Below are 22,438 nucleotides of genomic sequence, written 5' to 3'. Positions count from 1 at the left end.
CACAGCTTAAAAATATGGGGTAGACCATTTAGGACAGAGATGAGGAGAAACTTCTTCATCCAGAGAGTGGTGGCTGTGTGGAATGCTCTGCCCCAGAGGGCAGTGGATGCCCAGTCTCTGGATTCATTTAAGAAAGAGTTGGATAGAGCTCTCAAGGATAGTGGAATCAAGGGTTATGGAGATAAGGCAGGAACTGGATACTGATTAAGGATGATCATCCATGATCATATTGAATGGTGGTACAGGCTCGAAGGGCAGAATGGCCCACTCATGCACCTTTCGTCTATTGTATCAATTTGGGAATGAAAAGCACAAAGTTCAGTTTTGCTGTCTTCCACAAATAACCAGCCAATATCCGCAGGAGTGGCACGGTGGCTCAGTGGTTAGCACTGCTGCCTCACAGTGCCAGGGACCCAGCTTCACTTCCACCCTTGGGTGACTGTGCCAAACTCTACACAGACATTCTCCCCACGTTTGCGTAGGTTTCCTCTGGGTGCTCGGGTTTCCTCCCAGGTGCCAGTAAAGTGAATTGGCCATGAGAAATGTAGGGTTATAGGGATAGGATAGGGGGCTTAGTCTGGTTGGGATGCTCTTCAGAGGGTTGGTGTGAACCAGTTGAACTGAATGGCCTGTTTCCACACTTTGGGGAATCTATTCTATTCAGTGTCACATTACACACAACCACAAAGCTAAGTTAGCGGAGCCCTCTCACAATATATTCCAACATTCTCAGCAGAAAGAGGGAAGGTAATGAAAAAAACTCTGTTGCAGAAATATTCAGTTCAAGTTAGAACAAATGATAAGTTGACAATGTCTGTACCAGAGTCAAAATTTAATGATGAGTATGCACTAATAAAATGTTAGTATCAAACAATTGGAATTCCTTAGAGATAAAGTAATATTGTATGATATTAGCCTGAATCCTTGTTTCAGATAATTCTTGATTCAGGTAATCCATCTTAACGAAAGCCACCCAAGTTGTTACATATTTGCAATTGGCTACACTTCTTGTTCTTAGCTTGCTGAGAATTATCTTGTCACCATGTTCATAATGTGCAGGAAATCACAGGAAATTTTATTGAGAGTGATAGCATTCTGTTTCCTATTCTAACGTGGTATAAAAATAGATAAATATATTATAATTCCCTTTTTGTTGTGTAGAAGTCATTTGTATTTGAATAAAACAATTGTTGGAGATCCGAAACAAAAACAAAAGTTGTTGAAGGAACTCAACAGGTCTGGCAGCATTTATGGGCAGAAAGCAGCGTAACTGTTTCTTTCTAGTGACTCTTCATTAGAAGAGATTCTGAAGATGGGTCACTGGATTTGAAATGGTAACTTTGCTCTCTCCCCACAGACACTGCTAGACCTGCTGAGTTTCTCCAGCAATTTGTTTTCATTTCACTTATGTTAATCAGGACATTTGACAGCTTCCCTCACAAAAATGATGTTCATTATATTTTATGCCGATATATTCCATGAGTCCCAAGAACAGCAAAACGAGTTTCTGATAATAGTTTTCAAGTTCAGAATGACTGAAGCTGCATAGTCTTCTTTACGCAAGGGAGCTGTCAAGGCTGAGTTGTTAAGTATATCCAAGGCTGAAATAGACTGGCATTTAATCAGTAAAGGAATCAAGAGTTATGGGGAAAAATAGCAGGAATGTGGAATTCAGGATCATGATTTTCATTGAAAAGAGGAGCAGATTTAATGGGTCAAATCGCCTTTGTTTGCCCCTACATCTTATGGTCTGCTGTTTCTAATTCTAAGCATCTTCTTCCTTTTTGGTTCTCCTAAACTCCAAAATACACTGCAATGTGTCTGAGCTGAAAAAAACCTTATTTCATCACCTTGTACACTAACTGATTAATTCTCTGCCTTCCAAACCAACTCATTTTCCTAATTATTGCTTCTTCACTTTAAACCTGTACTCTGAAACATGGCTGTTTATCTAGTTTTTCTCTCTCAAAAGAGATTATCAATTTGAACATTATTGTGGCACCCAACAAGCATAAAATGCCTTACTACTGATATGGATACAGATTTCTGTTCAGTCAGTTGGAAAGGACTGTAAGCAGATATAAATTCTAATTCTGATTCAATCCTGCAATTGCTCCTCTGACAATACCAGATGCAGATTGTTTGTCGCTACTTGAGTCTGATGAATTTTAAGAAAATAAAACAAGATATTCAAATAATTCCAACAGATGAAGATTGCTGGGAACTTTATTGAGAACAAAGGAACCAATCAGAAAAAGAGAGACGTAGAATCTTGAAAACAAACCCAGAAAGCTCTGGCCAAGTGCAGCAGGGTAATCAGGGTTTGGCAGAAAAAGCTAAGTCTTTTGGGTAGAAACCCTCCGAGGATGTTATGGATTGTGTTCTGACAAAGATACAAGCCAAGAACATAAACCCCACTTTCTGTCAGAGATTCTGAAAAATCCACTCAGCATTTGAGTTTTCTGTTTCAGAATTTATCTCTCGTTGCAAAGCATTTTATTCCCTAAAATAATATTTAAAAAATTTTGCGAACACTCATTGATAAAAACATGTAGTCGTGTCAAAATCCACACACTACAATTACATTCCATTAAGTACGTGTGAAAATAAGTATTTTTAATCATTGTACCACTTCAAAGTGTTTACTCGGAGCTGTCCATCAAACTGTGACCTGACCGACATCACACTGCGTTAATAATGGGTTGTGAAATCAGTCAGGCAGCACAAATCCTAGATTACTTAATTTCCAATGGCATTGTGCATTCATGTATAATTTTTTTACAGTCAGAAAGATACTTGACCTCTCCTAAAGGTTTCCCTATAAACTTATCCAAATGGTATCCTCCTTCAAAATATGCCAGCTTCATATATTCTCCTGAGTCCTCTAAAGATCAAAAGTCATGTTACTGGGCATCCCACCATGGGAGTTGGATTTTTATTTATTTATTCAAAGCATGTGCACAACACTAACCAGGTCAGCATTCATTGTCCATTCTTAATTGCTGAGGAGCAAGCACATTGCTGTGGCTCTGGAGTCGCATGAAGGTCAGACCAGGTAAGGACAGCAGATATTTTTTTCCCTCCCCAAAGGACATTCATGAGCTAGATGAGGTTTTTACAAGAATCACTTCAGGCCAAATTTTTTTTATTGAAATTTGCCTTGAAGGGATCCGCACCCATTTCCTTAGAATGTGATCCTGGGGTTCTGCATTACTAGCCTGGAGACATCACCACTGCTTCTCTCAGTCAGATTGAAGGCAGCTGCAGAGGTCCATATTCAGTTTTATTCTTGAACTATGGATGTGCAAAGTACAACCAGTCCCTATTCGCTGGCAGGTGCTGGGTTCAACAGCAACTTTTCTGAAATCAGAGCCCCAGTGACTCAGATGAACATCCTTTTGATTTTAATAACCCTCGGGCATTCTGTTCCAATTACAGCTGAATGCGGCCAAGGCATGAGGATGAAAAGACTTGGAAAAATAACTTGTTTGACTGAGTCATGCTTAGAGTTGAGGTGCATCACCAGGAGTGCAGTTTTGTAGAAATATTGTTGGGAACAAGAAACATGCAACATAATAACAGGCCCTTCGGCCCATCAAGATTGCGCCGACGCATGCTGCCTTTCTAAACTAAAATCATTTTGCCTCTACGTGGTCTGTATCCCTCTATTCCCTGCCTATAGGTAACTGTCAAGATGCCTCTTAAATGTTGCTTAAGTATCCACCACCTAGTGAAATTTAATTCAATTAATAAAATGTAATCATAATCTGAAATTACCATCAACTGTTGGTTAAAAACCCATCTGCTTCACTAATGCTCTTTAAGGAAGGAAATCTGCCACCCTTACCTGGTGTGGGTGTACATGTGACTCCAGACCCACGGCAATGTGGTTGACTCTTAACTGCCCTCTGAAATGACCACACATGTCACTAAGTTCAACAGCATTTAGAAATGGTCCCCAAGTGCTTGCTGTGCCAACATCCTATGAAAGGACATATTAAACTAGGAGACATAATCAATTGTGTAGAAATGATCTGCAGGTTAAGAAGAGAGATGTCTATTGTTCCCAAGGGTGAAGTCATCTGTTTTAACTCTGAAAACAATAAGCTTGAATATTTTCATCTGGTAAAAAGCTGGTAATGTAATGGTTGTTCATTTTACACAGAGCACTGAAAGGTAGCTCAGAGGATGTGAAATGCAAATTTAGAGTCAGAAACAGAGATATACAGCTTCGGTCCAACCTGTCCGTGCTGACCAGATCTCCCAACTCAATCTAGTCCCACCTCCCAACACCCGGCCCATATCCCTCCAAACCCTTCCTATTCATGTACCCACCCAGATGCCTTTTAAATGTTATAATTGTACTAGACTCCACCACTTCCTCTGATAACTCATTCAATACACACGCCACCCTCTATGTGAACAAGTTGTCCCTTAGGTCTCCTTTATATCTTTCCCCACTCACCCTAAACCTATGCCCTCTAATTCGTTTCTTCCCCACCCCAAGGAAAAGACCCTGTCTATTTAACCTATCCATGCCTCTCATTAATTTTATAAACCTCTAAGATCACTCCTCAGCCTCTAGTGAAATTGAAAGACTCTCTTGGGTAGTTGACCTTTATCATTGAGGGTGGTTTCAGTACACAACACAACACGAGGACTTTATTACCACAAGCTTAAGATGTCTGCCTTGTGGTAAAAATATCATTCATGGTTTGTGGCTCCCACTGGCTATCGTGCATTTATTGTTCATCGCTAATTGTCCAGAGGGCAGTTCAGAGTTAACTGCACTGTTGTGGCCTGGAGTCACATATGTGATCATCCAGGGATCAGCAGAGGGAGAAAAAGAGAAACTTGTAGGGATAGAATTGAAAACAAATGAGGGAGAAAATGATTGTGCGGGGTGTGTCTGGCAGATTCCAGTGGGTTAGCTTTGGGGGAGGGCTGCTGAGGGGCCTTCCTCATGTTTCTCTTGATCCACAAGCAGTACTGGAAAAACATGGATCAGGCTTGGTCCCAGAGCCATGAAAAATCAGTTGTAGAGGTTTTAAATCCCAAGTGCTGACAGATTCTGGGATGAGGAGTCACTCTTCACTCTTAGAAATACCGGTTGTCACCCCATTCGAATTGCAGTGGGTTGGGGTTGAGGTTTTTCTTTTTTTTCCAATTTAACACCCACACCACAAACCCTCCCAACCCCAAATATGATAAGACCCATCCTGGAAATTCATCAACACCAATTTACTCAAAATACTTAAATTCTATTGCAATTAATTTATGATTCATCCTTTTCATTGGTGCAATAAATTTTGTTAAGTTACTCCCATATAATTCTCTGCTGCTATGAGTTCAGTCTACCAAAAAGTGGCAGTGTCATATATTGAGATTTCATTGCAGGAATGTGGTCTGCCTGTGTCTCTGCCAAGAGTTGTTATATATCTTGGGTTCAAGTCCAACTGTTGATGGTTTTATAAGTAGAAATTTGTACCAATAAAAACCATTTGCTCTGAGCATGACATGTCATGGTAAAATGTGCACAGAATGTTCGCTGGGAGTTTGGGCCAGGCAGAAGGTGACATCAGAGGACAAGACATATTGTACCGAATATACTCCTGACTGTACTACTGTAGGACAATCAAAAGCTGGGAGTCAGTGGTTTAATGCAGTCTTAAAACAGTATTAAGAACAGTTTCTCACTGTCTTCCAAAACCAGAGATTAAATAAAGTTTGCCTTCACGATTAACCATCTAAAATCTTTAATTAAATCTGATTTGACTACATGTTTCAATGGTGCCATAGAGTTGAATCAGAAAACAAGACCAACTTCTATCAGCACTGAGCTATCATGTGGTCTTACATCCTGTGGTCTTACATCCTGTGGTCTTACATCCTGTGGTCTTACATCCTAGAAGATGCTTTAAAGATACACAACCAAAGTGAGACATTGATTGGCAATGAAACAGAAACAGATGGCCAATGGACTTCATACAAGTTGGAGGTTAACCTTCTCAGTTAAATACCGATAGTACATCATGGTCTATTCAGTTCTGAAAAGTATAATGGCATTGTTTTGGGTGACTATATTTAATATTATGACAGCTCAGTAACATTGGAAATATTAAGATGGGCTTATGGAATTCATAGGAGATCTAGTGGATTATCAAGATTCTTGTTTAAATTTGAGTTTCAGAATGGATTGGACTAATATTGCTCCCAGCATGAACTGCACCTCCACCACATCATCTGAAGCTCTGCTGCCCATGTCCTAACTTATTCCAAGTCCTATTCCCCTACCACCACTGCTTCCTGAACCAAATTGATTTCTGCTTAAACAATGTATCAATTTCAAAATTCATGTCCTTGTTTTCCAATGCATCATGATCATCAGCTGCTGACACGAGTTGTGTCCACACCACTGAAAACAACGGGTCAGGCAGCATCCATGCAGAGAGAGCAAGCTAACGCTTCAAGCTAAAGTCTGGGTGACATTTCATCAGAGCTGTGTCCACACCACTTGCTTTAATGTAGCCAGGGCTCTCGCCTGTGAGCATGTTGCATCCATATGGATCCGACAAAATTTCACTTTGGCGCAGAAATACCTTCCACAATTCACTGAATGTAGTTATGATTGATTGTGGGAGAATTACTATAGAATGCTATGATGAAACAACAGGATACAAGTCTCAAATTATTTCTCGGGTCTGGCATAGGACCATGAGTACAGTCTATTTTTAATTAAACCTTGGCATGTGAGCATCACTGGCAATGCCACCATTTATTGCCAGCCTTGTTTTTGAGTAGATGGCACTGTAACAGTTTCTTGAACTGCTGCAGTCCTTGGGCTGGAGGGATACCCATTGTGCTGTAGGTGAGGGAGATCCTGGACTTCGAGCCAGCACCAGTAATGGAATGGTGATATTGTTCAAAGTCAGGATGGTGTGTGGCTTGGAGGGAAACTTAGGGGTTGTTGTGTATTATTTTAGTTTTAGTTAAGATGATGAAAAAAGTTACTTTCTAGAAGTTTGATTTAGTATATTCAACATTGGGGTCGGTAATAAAATTGTGTAGCTATGCAAGTAAAATATTAAAGATGAAGAAAGTGCACTGAGCTTTGCTCAGTTCTGTAGCAAAACAACTTAAAATATTTTTCCCTTTCTTTCATCCAACAAGCTATAGCCATTCTGTTGGTTTTATTTCATGAATTGATCAAGTTTCAATATCTATAATTTTTTAAAGTTCTCAGGTCAAAGTATTTGAAGGAATATTGCACTAGATATCATTGGCTAAAGAACAGAACTGCTGTGGATGCCTCTGTGGGAATGAATGATATTTTGAGTTGTGAATCTCTAAAATATACTGGTGTACTTGTGCGGTTCTGTCTTTTGCTTGAGAAGTGGCTGCTCATTTTCACCTTCGCTGTTAGTTCAAACATTCATTGGATTACAAACTAATTATCCATTAAAAGGAAACCTGACATGAAGAGAGCAAACATCTTTTTAAAAGAGTCATGATGATTCATCTCTCTGACTAGAAAGTAAGCAATTTAAGGAGTCTCATTCCTTCAGGCATTGAAGTCTTTTTAGAGATTTTACAAATGCTAAAATTTGAATGTAAGGTGCTTTTGTTTTTCACCATCTGACACTTTTATCTTCCTCTTAAATAAATCTTTCTTTCCTTGCCCTGGTATTTCCTCTGGTACCACATTTGACATTTAAGCACCTCTTGGATAGGCACATGGAAGATAGTACAATGAAGGGTATCTAGGTTAGTCTGATCTTAGATAAGGATAAAGGGCCAGCACAACATGAAGGGCCAAAAGGCCTGTGCTGTACTGTTCTATTTTCTATGTTGACCTGTGTGTTCCAGCCATTGCTCAGTTGGTACCATGTTTAGCTGTCAGAAATCAAGAACTCCAGTTTCACTTTGGGGCTTTAACAAAAGTAAAGACCAGCTCTAGTGAAGCAGTTTCACATTTCTGGCGATGCCAACTTTGAATGAAATGTTAATCAAGGCTGCATCAACTGTCTGAGATGGTTTTAAGGAGCACATGTAGGAGCTTATTGTGTGCACATTTAGTGACATACTATTTTACATTACAATGACCAACTTTAAAAGTATCTTCAAGTCAGAATGGTGAGTAGCCTAGAGGGGATGGTGTTCCTATGTATCTGCTGCTTTCTTCCTGCCAGATGGTGGAAGCCATGGGTTTAAAAGGTGCTGTCAAAGAAGCCTTGATGAGGTGTTATTGTACATCTTGCTAATGGTACACACTGTTCTGCTGTGCATCAAATATGCAAGATCTGCAATCATTCGATAGATGGGCATGATGCACAGCTTTTTCTCATTTTGAACAACAAAATGTTTCTTTCCATAGACAAGGTTCAGCAAAACATCATTTGCCACAGGCAAGGATAATGCCTAATAAGGAAAACCATTCCCAAGATTATGTTCAGCTGAACTTTATAATGAAAAACAAAGCACAATTATAGTGATGGACTTTCAAACAACCCATATTGCCTTAATTTTCCACTGTTCTGAGCCAATCTTCAGCACTAATTTGACATAGTTGCATTAAACTTGACATTCCCAACACTGTTTGGACAAACGTGATCATCCATATTGTGTATTGTTGGGGTTGTTTTCATTCATTGGACTTCAATTTGCAGTTTTGAGATCAAGCACAAATGTTAATAAAATGATGGATCGGGTGATGGTCTGCTTGTCATCTGGTTTTCCAAATAATTGAACTTCCCATTCCATCATCAGAACATTTTGGAGGCTCCTGTGAGTCATCTATGATCTGAAGTGAAGTCTGATTGAGGGCCAAGTATTGTGTACAATGCAAGGATTTAACTTGTAAAAAGCTCATTTATCACTATATCTCATGTAATTGCAAAATTGATGAATCAGCTTCAGAACGATGAATACAAGCTGAAAGGACATGAAAATTCTGTTTCCAATTTTCTGTTTAACTGTTGTGTGTACTGAGCTGTAACTGGTTGATTGGTTTTTAAAGCTGGAAGATTCTGGAAGGCTGAGCTTAAAAGTGACAATGAATGGGACACTATTGGTGTACAATTTAACATGAGGCACATGTGTGAAGTAATACCACAGCTCCATGGATGCAAACTTCAAACGAGCACCTTTTGCTACATTGATGAGCCATTTCCTAACACTTTGTGCAAAAGTGTCTTTCTGGTTGAAATCACATCCAAAACTGACTTTTGTCCGGTCAATCCTCATAGATAGTATCCACATCATCAATTAGATATCCTTGGATCTCCACTAATTGTCCTCTATACCACTTTATGTTTGAGTTCGGAACTAAAACCTTGTTGGTTTGTCCTTGTAACTTTATTTATGTGTAAGGTACTGCAGAGCTGTCAGTTCCAGGTTGTGAAACCCATTGGCAAATTGACTATTATTGCATTCACCTTTTGGTAACATTTCACTCGTCAAATGATCCAATCCTCTTTATCTGGGGCTCACTTCCCTGAAAATGCTGACATTTTCTGAAATTGCTCTAATTATTGTCTCCTGGTCCTCAGTGTTACCAGCCACAGGTTGTAATGTCTATTGTCATTATGACAACAGGCTTTAGCCAGATGTGTATAATGTTTATATTCAGTTTTTAATCTGCTTTTAAGACAGCCCGACTCAATATTCATGCCACTGTATAAATGTCATTTAAGTCAGGAATCAACAATGATATTACCAAATCAAGTATTTGCTGTAAACCGGACCTTAAGCACAATTGTCACCTATATTAACTGCAACCACAACATTTTGTAGTAAAAATTGAACTGCTGCATTAATATTAAGATCTCATTTTAAATAATATTTTCTATGACAAAATAAAATATTGAAACAATGTTTTTAATTAATAAAAATCAATGGAGAATAATTTTGAGCAGAATTCTGTAGCGAATTATTTCACCAAATTTTGTTTATACTTCAGAACCTTTCTACAATAAACATCAACGGGTCAAACACAGGAACATTCAATAGCATGCAGGTATTTGCTTATAGCCTTAATACCACTTAGAGTTACATCATATTTAATCTGTTAATAGTTGGTGATAAGTACAGTGTGACAGACCAACACCACCAAACAACAAGCAATCTCAGGTCACCAGCAATAAACTAAATGCTTACAGATTGAAAGCATGTTGAGTCATAGCAGTAACATGATAGCACATTCAAATAAAATTCACCTGTTTGTCATTTTAACAAACATGTTAGTCACTTTGAAATAAAATAACTCTGCTGGGCCATCTCTATACAATGGGTATCTCCATTATGATACATAAACTTAATCTTTATAGATAGGTTCCTGAATAGTGCACAAAGGAATATTAATGGTTGAGTGCCTTTGTTAAAATAGCAGATGGAGGAATTTTAGATGAATGCATTATCCCTTTACACATCATTACTAATATCACACTCAGTTTTTTAAATCCTTTGGGATTAGCACCAGTTTGTTGAGAAGGCAGGGGAGAGATGATTACATATTGAAGTTTTTTTTAGTTTGGTAATGTGAGTGTCTCAGGCTGGATCAGCATGTATTGCCCATCCATAATTGCAAAAGGGCAGTTGAGTGTCAACCACATTGCTGTGGATGTTTGATTTTGTAATTGGAATTCTGTGACCAGCAGTGTACTAGAGGGATCAGTCCTGGGGCCCTTGTTGGTTATGTACATTAATGACTTGGATGTCAATGTAAACATTATAATTCATAAGTTTGCCGATTACTTGAAAATTGATGTTTATGGAGGATGGTCTCAGAGCAATGGAAGATGGAATTTAATCCTGGTAAGTGCAAGGTGGTGCATTTTAGGAGGTCTAATAAGGGAAGGATACCCACGATGAATGATAGGTCCTCATGGAGTACTGAGGAACAAAGGGATCTTGGTGTTTGAGACCATAGATTCCTGAAGGTGTCAGCACAGGCAGACAGGGTGGTGAAGAAGGGATATAGGACGTTTGTCTTCATTACCTGGGACAGAGAGTATAGGAGCAAGGAAGTTATGTGGACATTTTATAAAATGTTGGTTAGGTTCCAGATGGAATGCTGCATGCAGTTCTGGTTACCATGCTATCGGATTGCACTGGAGCGGGTGCACAGGAGATTCACCAGGATATTGTCTTGGATGAAAGTCTCAGTGATGAGGAGATACTGGATAGGCCGGGTTTGTTTACTTTGGAGCAATGGACGCTAACGCTAATGATTGAAATACATAAAATTCTGAGTGGGGCAGGTAGAATTGATCATGAGAATCTCTTTCCTCATGGCTGATGTGTCTAAAACTATAGGGCTTAACTTTAAGGTGAGGAGCAAATAGTTCAGAGGAGATCTGAGGAAACATAATTTCACCCAGAGGGTGGTAGAAATATGGAATGTGCTGTCTGAGAGGATGGGGGAGGCAAGTATTCTTGTAACATTTAAGAAGCATCTGGATGAACACTTACAATGCTAGGGAATAGTAGGTGACGGACCAAGTGGAAATAAATGGGATTAGTGCAATGGGATTGAAAGGCCTATTCAATGTTGTATGACATTCAGTGATTCTAAGAACAGAGGACATCTTTTCACAATGACACCACAAATATTGTGCTAGACATCAATAGCACTGAGGGCTTTGAATGCTGGCAATCAACATTATTTTTGCTGAGGCCCCCTGTGCACCTACCATTGAGAATGTGTCAAAATAGAAGCACACTCACTGTTATAACCTTTAGAATGTCAACACATTCCTCCCTCTGGGGTTCTGGGCTTCTGGGGTCAGGCAGATATACTACTTTCTTCTCATTACCTCCCTTCGCTCTCTTTAAGAGTTATACATTATCCTTCAGTAAGACGCTAGGAAGTAGCAAGAATCAGAGGGATCTTGGTGTTTATATCCACCCATTGCTTAAACTATCAGGACAGGTGGATTAAGTGGTTAAGGAGGCAGATGGAATACTTGCCTTTATTAGTTGAGGCATAGAGTTTAAGAACAGGGAGGTGATGCGGGAACTGTAAACAACATTGGTTAGGCCACAGCGAGAGCATTATGTGCCGTTCTGGAATGCACATCACAGGAAAGATGTGATAGCACTGGGAGAGGGGAGGAGGAGATTTACCTGGATGTTGCCTGGGCTGGAGAGTTTCAGTGTTGAAGAGAAATTGCACAGATTGGGTTGTTTTCCTCAGAACAAAGGAGATTGAGAAGGAATATGATTGAGATCTATAAAATGATGAGGGGCATAGATTGGGTTGACAGAAATAAACTTTTCTCTTTGGTGGGGTAATCTGTAACTGGGGAAATAGATTGAAGGGAGGAGGAATCTGTGACCGGGGGCGTAGGTTGAAGGGAGGAGGAATCTGTGACCGGGGCGTAGGTTGAAGGGAGGAGGAATCTGTGACCGGGGCGTAGGTTGAAGGGAGGAGGAATCTGTGACCGGGGCGTAGGTTGAAGGGAGGAGGAATCTGTGACCGGGGCGTAGGTTGAAGGGAGGAGGAATCTGTGACCGGGGCGTAGGTTGAAGGGAGGAGGAATCTGTGACCGGGGCGTAGGTTGAAGGGAGGAGGAATCTGTGACCGGGGCGTAGGTTGAAGGGAGGAGGAATCTGTGACCGGGGCGTAGGTTGAAGGGAGGAGGAATCTGTGATCGGGGCGTAGATTGGAGGGAGGAGGAATCTGTGACCGAGGGCGTAGGTTGAAAGGAGGAGGAATCTGTGGCCGGGGAAATAGATTGAAGGGAGGAGGGAATCTGTGACCCGGGGCGTAGATTGAAGGGAAGGGGTGGGAGGGTTATAGGGGATTTGAGGAAAATGTTTTCATCCATTGGATGGTAGAAATCTGGAATGGTAGAGGCAGAAAGCCTTATTGCACTGGTAGTATTGAGATGTACACTTACAAGGCAAGTGAACCAATGGGTCAAGGCCTGGAACATGGGGATTAAAATAGTCAGGTGGCTGTTTTTTGTCCAGTACAGACTCGATGGGCTGAAGAGCCTTTTTCTGTGATTTTTCATCTTTATAACTGCAAGACCTCCAAAACTACACCATAGTCTGGTTCAGTGTCAATTATTCTCAGCTCTTTGTGGAGTGACTGTGAACTGGACCAACATCCCCCATTAAAGCTGCAGAAACCAGCAATTGCATGTTATTCAATGTGAGATACATAAACCAGTTCAGTTCACGAACCTCACTTCAAACAAATAATAAAAACAGAAAGCTGTTTATTTCATCAGAAATTCAACAATTGCCTTTGACACAGTTTTGAGGTTTATTCAAAGTAAAGTTGAACAATATCTCACTGTGTTTGAGTTGTTCATTTTGACCTCCAGGAGAATAACGTTGCACTGAACTAGCTGAATTATTACGTGAAGTAGTTCTGCATTAAAATTATTCATACTTGGTCAAGACTAAAAATGCCTTTCAATTTACAAGCCACAGTTTGTTACCAGAGTCACAATATTCCCCAATTGCTGAAACAATTTCAAAAAAAGTTAAAAAGTAATGGAAGTGAATTTGTTCATAATGATGTAATTCTGACATCAACTGTCAATTGCTGTTCAGTCTCTGAGAAAAGAGGAATGGAAGAGCTTTATTGAAGACATGGGATTGATGTTCTGTTCCTTTAAATGTAAATAAAAAGTTTAATTGATGCCTGTGGGTCAGACAGCAGTCACTCTGAGATAAGGTAGTGACAGAAATGAAGCAGATTCAGAGTAGGGGCAGTCTCATTGAGTAGAGCAGCCTCAAACGTGGCTAGACACCCAACTCCCACACAACCTGCACCCATTCGCCAACATTCCCCACACCTAAACACCCAACTACCACACACCAACATACCCAACTCCTAAACAGCCAACTCCCACACGCCCCACACCCACACGCCAACATACCCAACTCCTAAACACCCAACTTCCATCACAACCAACACCCAACTCCCACCACACCGGTTTCATGGTGGTCAGAATTCACAGATTTCAAATCCCAGAAGCAGCACAATCTACCTGGGCCATAATGATTGATCAAACCAGACCCAGTGATTCTCAACCTTTTTTTTGGCCACTGTCTCCCTCGGAGGTCTTCTCAGGTTCCAGGCCGCCCCTTCTCAAACAGGGATACAACAAACAGACAGAAAATGATTTCAGTTTTCAATCTGTGGCCCCCTTCAAATGTACCAGGGCCACTAACTTGTATTTATATGTCCATTCATTGAAAGATCCATAACTATCTCTCTGGACAAAATGTCCTCAGTGGGTGAAAGCTATTTTATTTGTTCTTCAATTTTGCTGACAATTTCAGAGTTGCAATCAGCGGAAAAACTCTAATAGGAAGATTTTTAAAGAGGTGAATAGCTCAGTTTGAACAAAATGTACCATGAGCATTTGCCTGTTCCTTTCAATAGGTTAAAGTCTGATACTTTCAAATCATCCTATTATTATTGGTTAATGATTGTTAACATTTTTGCACATTCTCTTGGCCACTATACTGCAGGTGTTTAGGTTGTTGACCTAATGAGACCAATGCAACCAATTCAAAAACATTTCAGTCAACCCCTGTGGCTCATTCCTGATGCCTTCCAGTGGCATCACCTGTCCGAGGAACCAACCTGAGGTTAGCTTTTTACATAACTTTGGGCTAAAGGCCAGGAAGAACAGGTCCCTGAATAGGAACATCAAGCAGAACCCTCAAGCGTGTTTCACCACATCATTTTCCCATGCTGTCCCCATGACCCTTGATGTCATTAATAACCAGAAATCGCTGTATTGATTACTCAATGACTGAGCTTCCACAGACTTCTGGGGTAGAGAATTCTAAAATTTCACCACCCTCTGAATGAAGACATCCTTCCACACCTCAGTCATAAATGATAGGCTTTGAATAAAAACCTAAGTCCCTTAGGTCTAGATCCTCCCACGGGGGGAAACATCCTCTCTGTCCTTTTCCAAATGGTGGATTCTGTATAAATAGAGAATGATGTCTTATAGACCAATAAGGGATTGTTAACCATATCAAGATTATAGTGCAGTTTGTTTTGTAGGCTCAAAGATGAGTAGGGGTAGGGGAGTTAGAATAGGAGATAAAGAGGAGTTTGAAGATAATGGGAGGGGGAAAGTAGGGTTAAACTATCCTGTGTATGATTTTGCAGTGTAGGATTGATACCCACAGTGTGTTGGTCAATAATGTATCCCTAATCCAAGAACACACACATATTATTTGTGCATTAGCATTTGGCTGTTTGTGCATCTTTGTGTACACAACTTGCCTGTCTATTACCAACTTTTGAAAGAATTATATTGTCTATAAAGTAGCTCTGAATGATCTGAGATTGATAAAGTCTCTGAGTAAATGTGAGAATTTCTTTCTTTTTTGATATTCAAATTAATTTTTCCAAGTGATTTGCATTTTAATACCAATATTGATATTTTTTCACAGTTAGCTAGTTGTGAAACATTTGTTGATTCTAACTACAGTAGATAAATCCTTGACCAAATTATTTGTTTGGTAGAAGAATACATCGTATATGCAAAAAGTAACTGAGGTACCAAATGTAAAGGCAGGTGAATATAAATGCTTATATTTTCCCAATTATCCTTAACTTTGATACCATGCCCTTTGACACATTAATGAGATGCCTTCTCCTATGACTAAAGTACAGCACTTTATCATTCACCAACACAGGTTCCAATTGTTCTCTTTCACCTGTGGTTCAAGCAGGTGGTCACTGAATGCAGATGGAGATTAATTCCTGTAATGTACACAATTCCTGAGTGCCAACGTGAATGAAAGGTAAATTACAGAGAATGTCTCCTGTCATGTCGACATTCCAATTGTGTGATTGTTCCATAGACCATGGCATTGTGACATGTAATAGCTACAGGATGTAGAGAATCTAAGAAGTAATCAGTGGGACTGAAACAATAACATTTGTGGCATCTGGACCAATATGTTTTTGCAAATGATTGACTTTTAATTAAATTTTCAGTGCACATCTCAAACTGTACATGATTTATGAAAATTAACTGAATGCATGTCAGCATGACTTCAAGTCATGACATTTTCAATTTATACAACAAATCTGAAGAGGATTATTGAAAACCTCACAACACCCTCCCAAATACATTACAGAAGGATCTCCTTATAGTGTTTAGTTATATTCTTGAAATTATTACTGACATTGTGAGAGCTGACCCAAAGACTCCAGCTCTTAGAAAAATAATGTTAGTTGTAGATTCTTAGCCATTTCCATTAGTTGTGAACTAACAGAAATGGCTAAGAAACTTGACCCTGAAGAAGAACTGGAAGACTAGTTGGATAGCATGATATGTGCTTCCAAATAAACCTGTTGGACTATAGCCTGGTGTTGTGTGTAATTTTTAACTTTGTGCACCCCAGTCCAACTCCAAATCATAGTGTATTGATGGTAGGGAATTCTGTGATAGAACATAGAACATTACAGCGCAGTACAGGCCCTTGATGTTACGTTGACCTGTGGAAACAATCAGAAGCCCATCTAACCTACACTATTCCGTGGTAATGACATTGGATGACACAGCAAGCCAACTACATTCCATCTTGTTGAAGTATTGATGCAGAGATTTGGTGTGATTGTTTGCTTATGGAATCAGTTATGCTTATGCAGTTCTGTCTACTGCATGCAGTTTCTGCTGATGAGCGTGCAAGTTCTCCTGTGTTGTGTTAATGGTGATGTATAAATAAAAATTTTGAAGAAGGGTCAGAGTGGACTTGAAATATTATTTCAATTTCTCTCCACAGATGTTGCCAGCCTTATTGAGTTTCTCAATAAACAAAGGCACTAGTTTGTCTATCTAAGGCCAGTTGGCATGAGGGCCAAGAAATATGGACCATGACAACTTAATATTGGCACCGGACTGGTGTTACCCAAGTTGGAGAGTGTACTACATTATCACATAACATGGAGAGTGGAGGAGGCTGTATTGCATCTGATGTATCTCTCACCTTCTCAAACAACAGTTGAGATATTAATATTTGTGTTATAAAAGCATAAATGGCAGTATCATTATTTAAGATGAAATATCCTGGATACTTAGCATGCAGAATGGTTCAATTTTTTTCTTGTGGTTATATGCTCTCTGGGTTGAATAGCATTTTGAGCTGAAACTTTTGTGATATATGTCCAAGATGATTTCCAATCCTTTGCAATGCTTGATTTACAATGTTTTCCACCCAATTAGTTCTGTAACCAATGGGTAATTTTTCAAATAAAGTATGTTTCAAATCTTTTGAAGCCATGTTTTTAATGTAGTTTTGCCTTCAACAGGACAATGGCAACTTTGGCTCTAGATCATGTGTCAAACTTACTAAAAGCATGTTCACAACTCCATAAGATATTGGAGCAGAATTAGGTCATTCAGCTCACCAAGTCTGTTTGCCAGTTGATCATGGTTGATATGTTTCTCAATCTCTTTCTCCTGCCTTCTCCCGGTAACCCTTAATATCCTTTCTTCTCAAGAACCTATAATCTATGCCTTAAATGCACTCAATGACTTGATCTCCACAGCCTTCTGTAGTAATGAGATCCACAGATTCACCATGCTCTGGCTGAAGAAATTCCTCCCCAGCTCAGTTCCAAAGGGCCTTCCCTTCACTCTGAGGATATGCTCTCAGGTCATTGTCTCTCCTACAATTGGAAAAATCATCTCATCATCCAGGCCTCTCACTATTTCAGGTTTGCTGTGGTTCTGTTTGCCGAGCTGGAAGTTTTTGTTGCAAACGTTTCGTCCCCTGGCTAGGCAACATCATCAGTGCTTGGGAGCCTCCTGCGAAGCACTTCTTTGATGTTTCCTCCGGTGTTTATAGTGGTCTGTCCCTGCCGCTTCCGGTTGTCAGTTTCAGCTGTCCGCTGTAGTGGTTGGTATATTGGGTCCAGGTCGATGTGTTTGTTGATGGAGTTTGTGGATGAATGCCATGCCTCTAGGAATTCCCTGGCTGTTCTCTGTCTGGCTTGCCCTATGATAGTAGTACTCCATCAACAAACACATCGACCTGGACCCAATATACCAACCACTACAGCGGACAGCTGAAACTGACAACCGGAAGCGGCACTGATGATGTCGCCTAGCCAGGGGACGAAACGTTTGCAACAAAAACTTCCAGCTCGGCGAACAGAACCACAGCAACGAGCACCCGAGCTACAAATCTTCGCACAAATTTCAGGTTTCCCCTCATCCTTCTAAACTCCATCAAGTAGAGACACAGAGGTCCTCAACCGCTTCTCATATGACAAGCTCTTCATCCCTGGGATCATTCTTGTGAATCTCCTCTGGACCCAATCCTCCCAATGCCAGCACATCCATCCTTCGATAGAGGGCTCAAAACTTCTCAAAATATTCTAAGTGTGGTCCGACTGGAGCCTTGTACAGCCTCAGCTGTACATCTCTGCTCTTGTATTCTAGTCCTCTTAAAAAAAAAATTTCTAACATTGCATTTGTCTTCTTAACTGCCAACTGAACCTGCATGTTAATTTCCAGAGAATCCTGAACAAGGACTCCCAGATCCCTTTGTCCTTCAGATTTCCAAAGCATTTCCCTCTTTAGAAAACAGTCTTCTATTCTTCCTACCAAAACACACAACCTCATCTTCCTACACTGTATTCCATCTGCCATTTTTTCGCCCACTGTCCTAACCCATCCAAGTCCTTCTGCAGACTCTCAGCTTCATCAACACTACCTGACCCTCCATCTATTTTTGTGTCATCTGCAAACTTAGTAAGAATGCCCTCAGTTCCTTCATCCAGATCATTATTGTATAAAGCGAACAGTTGTGGTCCCAAGTGGACCCCTGCAGAATTCTGCTAGTCACTAGCTGCCATCCTGAAAAAAGATCCCTTTATCCTCTTCTGTCAGGCAACAAATCCTCTCTCCATGCCGGTACCTTGTCTCGAACACCATGAGCTCTTGTCTTATTTTGCAGCCTGCTGTGTGGCACTTCAACAAAGGCTCTCCTTTGGCTAATGTGCTCGTTACCTCCTCAAACAATTTTAACAGATTTGTCAGGCATGATCTACCCTTGACAAAGCTGTGCTGACTCCGCCCTAATTTATCGTGGACTTCAATTATTTGCCACTATCTCATCCTTAATAATGGATCCAAACTCTTAACAATGATCTAATGTTTCCAGTCATCTGCTTCCCTCCCTTCTTTAACTGTACTGTTATATTACCTTTTTCCAGTTTTCTGCCACCCTCCCTGACTCCAGTGATTCCTGAAAGATCACCACCAATGCCTCCACTATCTCCTCAGCTATCTTCTTCAGAGCTCTGGGGTGTAGTCCATCTGACTTGGTGGTGAGCATTTCTGCCTCATAGCGCCAGGAGCCTGAGTTTGATTCCATCCTCAGGTGACTGTGCAAACTCCTCAGACACATTCTCCCCCTGTCTGCGTGGATTGCTTTTGGGTGCTCCAGTTTCCTCCTACAGTCTAAAGATGTGGAGGTCAGTGTAGATTGGCCATGCTAAATTGCCCCACCATGTCCAAGGATGTGCAGGCTAGGTGGATTGACCATGCAAAATGCAGGGTTATAGGGATAGAGTAGGATGGGTCTGGGTGGGATTCACTTCAGAGGGCCTGTGTGGATTTGATGGTCTAGGTATATAAACAATGACTGCAGATGCTGGAAACCAGATTCTGGATTAGTGGTGCTGGAAAAGCACAGCAGTACTGCTCCTCGGATGCTGCCTGAACTGCTGTGCTTTTCCAGCACGACTAATCCTGGATTCAATGGTCTGAATGGACTAGTCTGACACTGGAGGGCTTCTATGATCCAGATGATTAATCCACCTTCAGATCCTTCAGCTTCCCCAGCATCTACTCCTTATAGATGACCACTGCACTCACCTCTGCCTCCGGCTCATGAAGTTCTGGTATGCTGCTGGTATCTTCCCCTGTGAAGATTGATGCAAAGTACCTATTCAGTTCCTCTGCATCTCTTTGTTCCCCATTGCTATTTCTCCAGCCTCATTTTCTAATGGTCCAGTGTCAATACTTGTCTCTCTCTTACTTTCATATATGTAAAAGAAAAACTTTTGCAATCCTCACTAGATTACCAGCTATTTTACTCTCATATTTCATCTACTGCTGCCTTATTGAATTTTAGTTATCCTCTTCTGGTTTATAAAGGCTTTCCTGAAACTTCACCACATTGTGTTTTTTTTTCTTTTGATTTTTTTTTTGCTGTCCCTAACTTCCCTGGTCAGCCTCGTCCTCCCCTTGATATGTTTCTGCTTCCACTGAATGAATTTCTGCCATGCCTCCTGAATTACCCCCATTGCTGCTCCACAGTCGTCCTTCCTATCAACTCTGGCCAGCTCCTCGCTCATGTCTTTATAGTTACTTTTACTCAATTGAAATACCATTATATCTGATTTCAGCTTCTCCCTCCCACACTGTGGGTGATTTCTATCATATTATGATCACTGATCCCTAGGGGTTTCTTCACCTTAAGCTCTCTAATCAAGTCTGTCTTAATAGAAAGCACCAGATCCAGAATTGCCTGTTTCCTAGTGGACCCTCCCACAAGTAACTACAAAAGAACATCTCGTATACATTCCACAAATTCCTTTTCTTGGAATCTGCTACCAACCTTCACTTTCCAGTTCATCTGCATATTTATGTCCCAAATTTTTATTGTAATAGTGCCTTTCTTTCCTGCCTTTTCTATCTCCTAATTATTATTTGGGTTTCACATCCTGACTACTGCTAGGAGATTCGAACATAACTCCTAACAAGGTCCTTTATTGTTCTTCAATTCTACAGGTTCAATGCTTTCCAATGCTATATTGGTTCTGTCATGGACATAATTTGCTGATACATTACGTAGTGATTACTTAACTAGAGATGCCTGTACAAAAGGACATGAATTCAAATCCCATAACAATGACTGGGGAATTGAGATTACTGATTAAATAAATCTGGAACAAAAAGCTAATCTCAGTAATGGTGACCATGACAACTATTGGTGATTGCTGGAAAAGTCCTATCTGATTCACTAATATCCTTTGTGAAAGAAATCTGTCATCTTTACCACATCTGGCTTAAGAGTGACTTGAAACCCACAGCAAATTTTAATTCTTCACCTTTTATCTGTCCTCAGAAAAGGCCAAGCAAGCCACTCAGATGAATCAAAAACCATTCACAGCAGTTTATGAACAGTTTGTCTTCACTTCCTGAGGGACAATTTCACATGAGAGAATCCCTGTGATTTTTAACACTCGAACCAAACTTGTAGGATTATGTTTAAATGTTTATTGGTTTACAACATATCCCATTATTTCAAAATGGTGGTGTTTCATTTTAAGGAAACCTACTTTCATTGATATAAACACCTTCATCCTTATGTGACGGAACATCCAGTAAACTCTTCCAGTTAATAATCTGTATTTGCGAGCTTGGAGTGAAGGTGTGGTTTCAGAGGCTGGGGGTTGGGAGGCTGTGGGCGGGTTACATGGTCTGGTTTTTGGACAGTCCACCCACTTCTTGCACATGGCCACTCCTTGGGCATGTCCGAGACCATCAAGATGATTGGAACCTTCACAGCTGCGTCTTTTCCAATCCTTCTGGTCCAGGGTATGAAATTCCAATGAGTTGGTGAGGATGCTGCATTTTTCAGTGAAGTTTTGAGATCAGCTTTGAAATATTTCCTCTGCCCCTCCAGGTAATCTGATTTGCCATAATAACATTTGAAGTTTTGAACTTGGTATGGAAGTCTCGTGTTGTGAATCGGGATAGTGTAGCCTGCTGACCCCAGCTGTTGACCATAGCCAGTGTCTCTATACTGGGGATGTTGATGTGGCAGAGGCCTCTGATAATTAAAATCCTGCCAATGTCATAGATTCATAGTGTCATATAGCATAGAAACAGACCCTTCAGGCCACCATGTTTAAACCAACCAATCAAACGCCAAACTACACTAAACCCATTTTCCCACACTTGGTCCATAGTCTACAATGGAGATAGTGAGGACTGCAGATGTGGGAGATCAGAGTTGAGAGTGTGTTGCTGGAAAAGCACTAGCAGGTCAGGCAGCATCTGAGGAGCAGGAAAATCAACGTTTCAGGTGAAAGCCCTTCATCAGGAAGGGCTACAATGCCCTGACAAGTTGCTGCCCATCAATACTGGTAATGTTTCGCTGGAGAAACAACGCTTTAAAATATTTAACACAACTCTCTGATGAAGTTGAGCACAGATTATACCCAATTGTGGGGTTACACAACTAAATAAGTTCCAACATCTCAAATTAACACTTCGTTCCACTGTCCTTTCAGAAGTCAAAGTCTTTCCCTTGTTCCATGCTAAAAATATTTCTTGCATGTTAGTGTAAAAATAAACTGTCGACCAAACCCCATGTCGTGAGCTGATAGCTGGGTCTCCTTTGATTTTTCACACTTTCCACCGTTTGCTGA

The 22,438-nt window shown here is 40.5% G+C and overlaps 1 protein-coding gene across 2 annotated transcripts in view; it reads right to left on the bottom strand.

The window, feature by feature from the left end:
• The window catches only part of sema3ab (sema domain, immunoglobulin domain (Ig), short basic domain, secreted, (semaphorin) 3Ab), a 412,514-nt gene that overhangs the window by 324,392 nt on the left and 65,684 nt on the right, over positions 1–22,438 (bottom strand). The window lies entirely within an intron of this gene.

Source organism: Chiloscyllium plagiosum, chromosome 23 (assembly GCF_004010195.1).
Source record: "Chiloscyllium plagiosum isolate BGI_BamShark_2017 chromosome 23, ASM401019v2, whole genome shotgun sequence".
Lineage (NCBI taxonomy): Eukaryota > Metazoa > Chordata > Chondrichthyes > Orectolobiformes > Hemiscylliidae > Chiloscyllium > Chiloscyllium plagiosum.
The sequence above is the reverse complement of the archived record's forward strand: the minus strand, read 5'-3'. Positions and strand labels throughout refer to the sequence as shown.